The sequence below is a fragment of the Coccinella septempunctata genome, chromosome 2 (genome assembly GCF_907165205.1).
Source record: "Coccinella septempunctata chromosome 2, icCocSept1.1, whole genome shotgun sequence".
NCBI classification, from domain to species: Eukaryota; Metazoa; Arthropoda; class Insecta; order Coleoptera; family Coccinellidae; genus Coccinella; species Coccinella septempunctata.
In genome coordinates, this window is record NC_058190.1 from 35854779 (window position 1) to 35866930 (window position 12152).

Sequence of the window (12152 nt, forward strand, 5' to 3'; positions counted from 1 at the left end):
TAAATCTGCTTACTTCTTAACCCTTTTAAATTACAGGTACTTGATGATGGCTCGATACTCCAATTTTTCGATTTTCACAATTTCGGTGGACATCTTCTTTCTCTTAATTTATTGCGTAACTCTGGTTTACTTTTTTGACCTCAAACTTCACACTGACACTTCTAATGAGTTATTGTTCGTTGCAATGGTAACGCAATATTTTTTTTTATGCATGGAGTTGGTCTAGGCTAACTAGATATCAATACATCTTCTTATCATTAATTCACAAATTGCAGTCTTCTCTTTTTCTTATTTGATTTTTTTTGAGTCCGAAGGATATACATATTCATGCTCCACTGCAGGTTTATATCTTCAATGATAATCCAAAATCGTTCATTTCCTTCTGAACCAAACTGCATTTTCGTCCTTCTGTACAGATTGTCGACTTCCTTGAGGTCATGAATTCACGGATGGAATAATAAAGCTTTTAATGCCAATTAATTTCTGTACTTCTGAGAATTCCATGTTGAATATTATTGGTTGCAAAAAGTTAACAGTTTTTTACTGGGCCCAGGATTCCATATAACTTCGAGGCAATCATCAATTACACCAATGCGATTCAGTTCTGACCCTGAAAAGTCGCATTACGTAGTACAGGTAACATCACACATCACTGGCTGAAATATGTTTTTTAATGCATTTCAGAAGAAGCTCAATAATAATACATACGAGGGTTGTATGGTAATTACGAAGGCGTAGAAGGGCCACATAATATTTTAGAAATATACTTTGAAGTAGGAATTTAGTTAAATTCCGTGTACTCGTCCTATTCAGGTGTGATTGTCATCATCTGATTATATTCCCCTCATTCTGCGTGAGTTCAAAAAATATAAATCTCGGAGAAAATTTTTGCATGTCCCGATAGAACGCCACAACAGATGGCTCTTTACCAGTATGTAAGAACCGAGCTGTATCGAAGATAAGCCGCTGGTGAGCGTAATCTGAAGATAAGGCACATCAATGTATTATGAAAATCTTATACAGGCTGTTCCATATGTAGGTACCTACCTACATAGGTACAGGTGAAGGTACATAATTGAAATCGATAAGGAATATTATGTACACATGGTTCATGGATTGTGTTTTCTTTAATGAAGAGGTAATTTCAAACGAGCTATATATGGTTCCCACTATGTAGTTTCAACTTCCTCACGAGAAAAACGCAGAAGATATATCCAAGAACCTTCTGTATACATAAAATCCTTACATTGGAGTAGCCGTTTTTTTTTTGGGGCATGAGAGCTCAATGTTATTTTATTTTATGGTTACAATATCAGTACTGGGGTGGGGGAAGGTTGTACCCAAGCTGGCGATTACCTGTCTACGACCATTAATACATAATTATTCAAAATCATCTACCTAATGAAAATTTTCTTCAATAGAAAACATCAAGTCCAATATTTATTAAAGAACAACGTGTTTATTTTGTTAAATCTGAATCCTCTCATGAATATCTCAGTAAATTTGTCCATTGAAATAGCCTCATGAGTACATATGAGAAAGAAGTTTTTTCATGTAACATCCGGAATATACCTAAAAAAAGATTCATGTCGTTATGGAACATCCTGTAAAAGATTGTCATATCATTGTTATGACCTCTCATAGAAGAAAACTCAAATAAAAATGTACACTATGTGTACAGTGTGGGCAAAATTCGTTGTCTACTGAGAGGATCTCGAGAACTGTAGCAGCTAGAAAAAAACGGATGACACGTTTCCGAGCCCTTTTTCGGAGAAACAAATAATGGTTAAAACCGCAGACTCCTACGATACTTCGTTTTTGAGTTTGACAATTTCGTAAAGTTCTCATAACTTTTTTGTCTTTGAAGTTACAAATCTGAAACTAGAACTTTTTTACGTAGAATCCACTGACGAGCTCAAAATATTTTTTCATTTCGAATCATATGGTGAACTTTCGTTTTTAAAAATGCACACTTTTATTGAATTTGTTATTTTTGAATTGGAAAAAATCTTTTGTCAGTAGATTCTAAGTATAAAAGTGCTTACGAAGGTTTCAGATATGTAACTTCAAAGACAAGAAAATTATAAGAACTTTTCGAAATCGTCAAAATCGCAATTTTTGTTTATAACTCGAAATCTAAAAATGATAGGCCGATTCCGTTTTCAGATTTGGATTAGTCATGAAAAAAGACATCGAGAATGTCCCATCTGTTTTCTTCTAGCTGCTGGTTCTCAAGATCCCCTCAGTACACAACGAATTTTGCCCACACTTTACATAATCATCCATTCATCATAAATGTGGGAACATCTAGTATTATATGAATTTGAATATTTGTAGAAAAGCAAACTTTATTTCAGGAACTGATATACGTACTGTACAAGTTCGGAACTAAATAAAATAATTTTGTTAAATCGATCGATCCTTTTCTCAACAGTACGTCATAATATAATCTGAAATGGGGCCATTTTAATATTATTTCACTTTTTTTTTTAATCTTTGCCTTGAACTTTGAAAAGGAAGAATATCAGAAAATTCATGCCTTTTGAAAGATGAGAAAGTAGGATTTTTAATGTTGAAAAAAGGCTGTTTTCTATTTATGTCTTTCTACTTGTTTGGGGAGAGCCGAGAGATATGAGAGAATATGGAGTTTCACTTCTGTTTGGATTTCATATTTTAATTTTATGAATTCTCCTGTCTTGAACTCATATTTATTTTACCTACGTATATTTGAAGTTTATTTTATTTTTCGCTTTTCAGTGAACTACGAACACTTTAGCCCTGAAAATGAGGAAACATATTCACGTTACTTTGGTTTGAGTATTCTATATAGTTTTTACTCACCAGATTCGCATAATTCCTGACAACGATGTGAAGCAGCCAAAAATTAGGAAATTCTCCCATTGAAACATCACCTCATTTTCAAAAATTTCGAGTCAGTTAGATGAGGTTTGTGGGACCAATTTTTTCGGCGAAACTTCAACAGTAGAAGCGGTATAAAGAAGAAATTACCATGGTTTTATTTTGATTAATGTTTTAATTGTTATTTAATTGAAACAAGATGGACTCAGAGGACACAAAGCTTCAGCTACTACTCTAGGAATGTGATCTCATTGGTCGCATTCAGCGGACGAAACAGTTGCGCAACTGTTACCAAACGCTAGCGGAAACGTTCGGTGAAATATGCGCTACATTCTCAACACGTTCTGGAGCGGACGCCATTTTTGGGAGCGGAGTTGATTTGTGCTAGGTAGCGGTAGCGAAAAGGAGCGAAAGTTGTTCTTGCACTGAGTAGTTGTTATTTAGTGTGGAAGATGTACGAATTTGAGTCTGTTGATGAAAATGAAATGGAAATTGATGGTTAGAAATATAGAAGGATGTTGAATTTTCCATTTTTATATACAGGTTGGTAAGTAGATGAACCGCAATGGATACAGAGTACACCTAGTAAGTAAATTTTCACACAAAAAAATTGACTTAACAAGCACAAGTTTAACGAAACTTAAAAAATCCGTTTATTTACGTCTTTCCTTCAGACTTCTCAACCAATCAGCTGATCGTGACAGCTCGTTGGACTGCCTTATCCTATCTCGGCTTGCCAGCGGACGTTCAACATGTTCCCGACCGCTACCGCTACAGATGGGTAGCAGAAGCGCTTTGCGCTCCGTCCGCTGAATGCGACCATTGCTCACACTATGTGAATATTTGTTATGGCCTCAATTGAAGGACTCAACTGGCACATTCAGATCCTCAACTTAACCTACCTGGAAATTTTTAAACTCCTAGCTCTTTTTTCTGGAAAGTTGGAGTGTTTACAGACGGACTGAAATCAGCTTGACTAATGAATTCCATAATGAGTTCAATCGAATCGTTTGAGACCATTTTCGTCTCAAAACTTAAAGATTACAGACGTTTATACAAAATGATAAAGCTCTCGTTCCTTGAAAAAAGCCAGCTAAAATGGACGCCGATACATTTTTATATTACATAATGTTATATATTCTTCTGATGTGAATTCATGGCAAAGTTCACTAACCCTTGCCAGTAGCTACGTTCTAATTCAGCTTCCGTCCGGACCCCAAAAAAATTACTGAATTATTAATGGCACTTGCTTCCTAATGAAGAAAACATTGAGATGATATTTTTCCTTTCATATCCATAGAATTAGCTCATTAGGCTGGCGAAAGACCGTACGCAGATCTGCGAAAGTTGATGGTAGAAACCAATAATAATTACTGACCATACTTTCACTACTATTTATTCTAATTTCAAAAGGCACGACATCCTAGCTCTTACCGAATACTAATTCTGTTTTCCTATGCACATCCCATCATCGCATCGTCTTGAAAAAACATGCTCCATAAAAAAATTGTATATGGTATAATCTATCGAGCTTTCCATTACTTGAAACATAAGAGCACAGAATATGGGTTCAGGACCGGACTCAATACCTCATTTTTCTCAAATCCAGGGGTGAATTGATGAGGAAAGTAGCTTGAATTGTCAAGAACTAGTCTTTATCTATTTTCTGCTATTTTAAAAAATTTTCGAGTCTTTTCAATTCGATATACTATATACTCTTCGATAAAATGGGTTCAAAGTTGTGTGGTCATCAGGAAAGCTCACCGAAAATGGTATACTACCAAAATTTTGGCTTTCTTTTCTGGATTTTATGGTTATCAGAAGAAATACAGAAGTCAATTGAAAAATATAAAATTAATGAAACCAATAAATAAAAATTAAAATGACGAAACTCGTTAATTGAGTCCGACTGTACTTAGTTTTTGATATTTTGACAATAAAATTGAATAATTACAGAGATACATACCCAGAAACATAGGGCTTCAGACAGGCTGACTTTAACTTGTACAGGGTGGGCAAATTTCGATGTTTTAGCACTACAGCTTTTAAACTAGTGGAGATAGACAAAATCTGATACCCCATTCTAGGTCTCTTTTTCTGAGAAACTAACAAGAAGAGAAGTAATTTTTGGCCACCTTCTTTTGTTTTCGAGTTAAAAGCGAAAATTGGAAAAATGGCGATTTCGAAATAAATTTATATCTCCGCTAATACTGATGATAGAGCTGTAAAATTAAAACATTATACAGGCACTTTTTCAAGTAGAATCCAGTGGCTTGCTTGCCTTTTTAGTAGGATTTTTAATTACGAAGCTATAACCCAAAGTTACGTTTTTTTAAATGAGAACATTAGATTTCTCTGCGATTTTTTGAAAGCTTAATTTTTACTGATTTCAAAAATATATAACATCATATAATTTGTATCAATATGAATAATAGAAAATGGTCAAAAACCTATTTTCTCAATATTTCTATGGTTTCAACTTTTGATGAACACAGAAAAATGGAGCTTCCTATAACAAGAGCAGTCTCCTTCCGGCAATGTCATTCTTTCTATGCTTTTTACCAATTTTCACAAAATTTGAATGTTGAAGAAATTGAGTAAGAAGCATAGAAATAGAAGGACTAATAGAAGGAAACTGTGGTAATCATAAGATGCTACATTTTTCTATTCTCATCAAAAGTTGACACCATAGAAATATTGAGAAAAAAGGTTTTTGACCTTTTTTTATTGTTTATATTGATACAAACCATATGATATTATATATTTTTGAAATCAGTAAAAATTAAGCTTTAAAAAAATTGCACAGAAATCTAGTGTTCCTATTTAAATAAACATAACTTTTGGTCATAGCTTCGTAATTAAAAATCCAGCTAAAAAGGCAAGCACGCCACTGGATTATACTTAAAAAGGTGCCTTTATAATGTTTTAATTTCAGAGGTCTATCATCAGTATTAGCGGAGATATAAATTTATTTCGAAATCGCCATTTTTCCAATTTTCGCTTATAACTCGAAAACAAAAGAAGGTGGCCAAAAATGACTACTACTCTTGTTAGTTTCTCTGAAAAAGAGACCGAGAATGGGGTATCAGATTTTGTCTATCTCCACTGGTTTAAAAGCTGTAGTGCTAAAACATCGAAATTTGCCCACCCTGTACATATATTTTAACAGAAGATTTCTTGGATCGAAAGAAATCCAATTCAACAAGCTGTTGAAAATCCATAAAAAAATTTAATTCTAGTTATATCTCACAAATTATTTCCTAGAATGGAATGATATTAGGAATATTATTTTTAATTGATGTGATGATTCTTCTCTGAACACAAAATTCCTAGAAAAAAGTGTTTCTTTTGATCCCAAGAATCTACTGTTAAAATACTTATATGTAAAAGTCAAAGACTCTTCCGGTATACTGTGTAAGTATGTATATTGGTCCACTAATTTGTCCGAATATCACAATGAAAATGTTTTTTATGCCATCGAACTTTCTAGCGGGAAGCAAAAGTGAATTGACACTCTCATCATCAATACCTACATGCAATTTTTTGCTTCACTTCCAATATTTACATTTTCAACTTACATCTTCATTAACCTACGAGGAAAACACTCACTAATAAGTGACTATTAATTAGGTACATATTTCCTCATTTCAACCTTGGTTAAGGATATTTGTAACCATTTCCATAATTTTCAATTCAACCGAAAACTCTTACAATTTATAATATGTATTTAATTGGGACATATTTCACTTTGAATAATGATACATCTATCTAGTTTGGCAATAACTGCTCATAAGGAATTATTTACTTCTGTCCCGAAGATTCACACGGACAAATTTACATATGAATATTCAGGATTATGTTGAATGAGGCACAGGAAAAAATATTTATTATTAATTCAGTTTCTATTGTTGACTGGCATACAATAGAAGGACCCATTTCAATTTCCATTGGAACAATGGGGTAAAAAAATCGAACAGATTCATATTTTCAGTGTTGATGGTAGTAAATTCAAAATGTATAAATGTTACTTTTCATTTTCGAACTCATGGAAGGAACAAATTTCTTTACCGTGAATTTTTTCTTTCATTAAAATTCAATTTGCTTCAAGATATGTATTTAAAATCAAGTGACGAGGTGAATTTTAAAACCTCTGTTTTTCTCTTCTGACATTTTTCCACTATGAAAAAAAAATTTTGTATGAACTGGCACTGATGAACAGCTCTACTGCTTAAAAAATCTGCCTGCCTTGATTTTTATTTGTATCAAAAGAAACGAGAACATTCAATAGCTAAAATAACAGCCAGTTTTAATCAAAATTAAGATCACTCTAAGTTCTGAGGTTATTTCAGTCTTATGAAAAGGAGGTACTCAAAAAAACTTCAAAATTATGACTTACATTCATTAAACTGGCTCGAGAACTGCATCGAAAGCACTTGAAAATATTGAGTTCATAATAAAGATACTAATACATTTTGTGTGAGATATATAATATAGTTTATGGTGGTCCTACGATTATTCTTTAATATTATTATAGCTTTTCTCTTCTCACCCATGCAACAACTGAAATAGTGAAATATACTGATGATTTTCAAGAAAAACGCAAGCACATCCAGAAATATTTATCAATCTATTTGTCTTACGTCTGAGAATCCCAATCAGAATCATACATGAAAAAAGTTCAATCAAAACCTAACCTTAATATAAACTGATAAAAAATTAAATTTACAAATTTATTATTAGAATAGGTATTGGCTCACATTCTATCATTTCCATGATCGGATCGATTCGAACACAAAATATTCTTACAACTAAAACAAAATGAAGGTATTCTAGATCAACAGCTAATTCACAATTCACGGTTTTCCTAAAATTATAAAAAGTACCTCTTCCCCACGTTTCTGAACCAGGAGTTATTAATGCGTTTTCACCCCATTTTATAACGATGAACTAAAATGCAACAACTAAAACGCAAATACATAAATAGCCTTAAAAACTCTATTACGAACTCTTTTTAAAGCCGAAGGAAGTTATGTCATCGTATGTAGGTAATAACTAGACAAGGTGGACAAGTGGCCACGTTTTACGATATAAAGATTTCAAAAATTCACAAGAGGAAATGGATTTGGATAAAATACTATGATACCATGTGAGCTTTCAAGAGCAAGTATCAAGTTAACGGGGATTCTCATAAAAATTACACACGCACAAATTTTCATGTAGAAGCGATAATAGAAGGAAAGTTAATAAATCGAGTTATTATTTGATGAGAGGGAGTGTTGAAATATACGATGTTATGAATATAAGTCTTTCTCTTTCCCTGAATAAATACATTTCAAGTTTTTCAAACCGGTGGTAACTCATGAATATTTTATTTTGCCCTAACTTCCCCTTAAAAGCAATGGGTTATTGTGCATTGTTTTGTGGAACTTTCCAAATCTAATTATGACCTCATACGAAAAATTCCGAATACATTCAAGGATTTCGAAGGCGTCAGTTCTAATAATTGAATTCCAAATCGAGTATACATGTGGGAAAATGCCATTTCAAGTTCGTATGTTCGGTTGTTTTTGTGTATTCAGGTCTGAAACTCAAAACCTGAATTTCACTGTTTTTTACAACAACTTGACACATTCTAGAATGGAATATGAATTTTTGATCTATTCATATACAACTTCAGCAGGTACTTCGTGCTATAAATAGATTAGATTATACGAATTTGAGGGCAAAGGTAAAAAGCTCATTTTTCATTAAGAAAAAAAATTCCCAGAAAACTTTTGGTTTGCATATTTCAATTCGATACAAGGAAAAACTTCTATACTGATCTTTACAAATTAATATTCTTCAATGTTGTTGATCTTTGGACGAATGTTTGTTTTGTTTGGATATCCTTTTGTTTGCAACCTAGAAAATAAACAAAACCAATACTGGTTTGAAGGATAACTAGGAATCGAAATTCTATGTCACAGAATACCTCCTAGAAATAGAGTGGTTATTGAAAAATATAGCACTATATAAATTTGGAGGTTTTTCTGAGAATATTGCTGACAATTTTATCCCTGTCATGCTTGGAATTTTAGGTATATTAGTTCCTATGAAAGGATGCTGTTGTCATGGTCGAAATATTGAAATGACGTTTTATTGGTTTGGACCAGAGGTGAGCCAAAGTCTAAGGTATTTTGAAAAAAAAAATTTCAGTGATGGAATGACTTTTTCAAGATTCGAGGGTAGTTTTTGTACAAAGGGTCACACATATACCGATGTTGAACAACCAAATGATATGCGTTTGTCGATATTTGGCAACATTTTTTACATCTCTTGACTTGATTGCGAATAATGATATTCTGAAAATATATTCGTGTTGCATACATTGCCTCAGACGATGAGAATATAGGTAATTATCTCTGCTAGCTTCATTACAGGATTTGTCCTCGTTATAATGAGCTTGAAAGATAAAAAGTTGCCAAAACTGGTTCCCTTGAGTTTACGAATTTCATCCATGTAAAATCTCCACTGACTTTTGGTCGTTTCTTATACTTGATCCATTTGTAGGTACTTCATTCGATATATCCGGGATGCAGAGTTGATTTGATATTTTCGAACCTATATTTGCACCACTTTTAATTCGCGGAAAAAACATTCAGTAACGTTTGTGATCTGAATTTCTAGTGGGTTTTGTGCCTTCCTGTTCAATACCTATGAATCCCTCAGAAATATATTGTTTGCTAAGCAGTTTTATCAACATAAAAATTCGAAAAATTTACTGCCATTGCAGAATTATTATAAAAGAGCTTATGTTAAATATAGGGTGACTTTCATACCTTGATATGTTTCCACAACGACGAATTTTCGGAAAGTATATGAAATATCGAAGTTATATGAAGGGCAAGTCTTTGATTTTTACATATATTTTAACAGAAGATTCTTGGGGTGAAAAAAATACTGAGAGTATTTTTCTTTTTATTCGTTTAATAAGTTCCTCGTCTAAATTGATAAATCAAAGTATAAAGAGTGATGCATTTGCATGCAACGACTGTCAACAACGGTCGCTTGTCGAATTATTGATGAAATTATATACTTGCATGGCGTTCAATTCTAAACGAAGATAATGCAGGTTAAACGTCGCATTAAAGTCTACACTGTGACCTTCCCAGCTATGCTGGTACCTCATAGGAATAGTGGTCAATACAAACACTAAAACCAACAGGTGCGGAAGAGAAAGAGCACCAGACTAGTCCACGTCCTTTGGTACTTGTATCCTTTCTTGCTCTTGCTCACACTAATAAGCAGCTTTCATTTCGCTATGATTTTCTGGTGAAAAGCTCATCATATTTGCCTCTGGATGTCTACTCTTCGCAAAACCGATTTAATGATTAAAATTTTCGGTCAATAATTTCTTTTATGTTGGGAATTGAGCAAGAAAATACACTGCTCAACAGTTGATAGTATAACCTCGATTCATTCAAGATTCATGTCTTGGTCGTATGAAAATTATGTTGGAATAAACCAAGAATTTTTTCAGTCGTCTCAGATTTTTGGACTCATGTAAGGACTCAATGAATGGAGTGCTTTTTGCACGTTGAAATCATTAATGAATCCTCTAATAACTTTTTCTGAAAAAGTGCCTCTCTGAGAAATAACATTTTCGTAACCTCTATACAGGGGGAGTCTTTGACATGTACAGCTATGCTGGTACCTCATAGGAATAGTGGTCAATACAAACACTAAAACCAACAGGTGCGGAAGAGAAAGAGCACCAGACTAGTCCACGTCCTTTGGTACTTGTATCCTTTCTTGCTCTTGCTCACACTAATAAGCAGCTTTCATTTCGCTATGATTTTCTGGTGAAAAGCTCATCATATTTGCCTCTGGATGTCTACTCTTCGCAAAACCGATTTAATGATTAAAATTTTCGGTCTATAATTTCTTTTATGTTGGGAATTGAGCAAGAAAATACACTGCTCAACAGTTGATAGTATAACCTCGATTCATTCAAGATTCATGTCTTGGTCGTATGAAAATTATGTTGGAATAAACCAAGAATTTTTTCAGTCGTCTCAGATTTTTGGACTCATGTAAGGACTCAATGAATGGAGTGCTTTTTGCACGTTGAAATCATTAATGAATCCTCTAATAACTTTTTCTGAAAAAGTGCCTCTCTGAGAAATAACATTTTCGTAACCTCTATACAGGGGGAGTCTTTGACATGTATTTCAACAGTAGATTCTTGAGGTCAAAAGAAACACTCTTTTCCTATATATGCCAGTTTTTCCGATTCGACACTGATAAAAAGATGCTGGGTCAACCCAGGAAAAACAAAATTACCTTCAGAATAACTAGCTAATTCTGTGACACTAAAAAGATTAGTAGAAGATCTTTTAAAAAGAGTCGGTCGAAGTACCCAATTTTTCGAATAGATACATCAAATTACTCGAAAAATCGCATTATATGAACAATACTCTTATCTTCTTTAAACATGCAAATATTCATCAGATAGTGTCCAACTCAGTATCAAAGAGTTGGGTTCTTTGAATTTTTGGTATTTTTATGTTACGCAATGGTGATAATGAGAAAACTAGAAGACGTGGGTGATGTCTTGTGTTCGGAAAAGATTCATCATATAAATGAAAAAATATATTAAGAAATTTATTTCATTTGTGAGATGGTTTTTCAACAGTCTGTATCTTTTAAGCTGTGCCGATTCAGAAAAGGTGGTAAAGGAGAAAAGGGTTTCTTTTAACCTCAAGATTCTACTGATAAAATATTTGTACGAATCAAAGACTTACCTCGTTGATTTCATCAATGTCTACATATATTTATATTTACAACTGATCGTTGGGGAGCCCACGATGCTAAATCGGCATTTACTGGAGCGTCGTGGAGACCTAGTGGATTTAGAAGATTAGATGGCAGAAAGAAAGCAGATGAAAAAAAAGTTGTATGATGTATGCACCTTCAGTGGTGGGGAAAGCGTCTGCAGGTTTTCATAGATGTAAAAGTAAAAACGAATCATCAGGTGTACCTACATAATTCGAGCGCGTCAGATTGGTATATGCCCTTTGTGTCTCTGATAATAAATTCATGTTGGTGTGATTGTTTGTGTGGTGGGACTAGGCGTACGGAAGAGTTGAAAATAGTGAAAAAAATTTTTTCGAGTGTGTCAGATTTTCAGAGGATTTGTTAATTTGAGCAAAGAGAAGCTAATTTTCAATAGACTGAAAATTCGGACGTGACGCAAGGTTACAGTGGTCTTTTGAAAATGCAAAGTCGTTATTTGTACATTCTCGAGCTTTTCA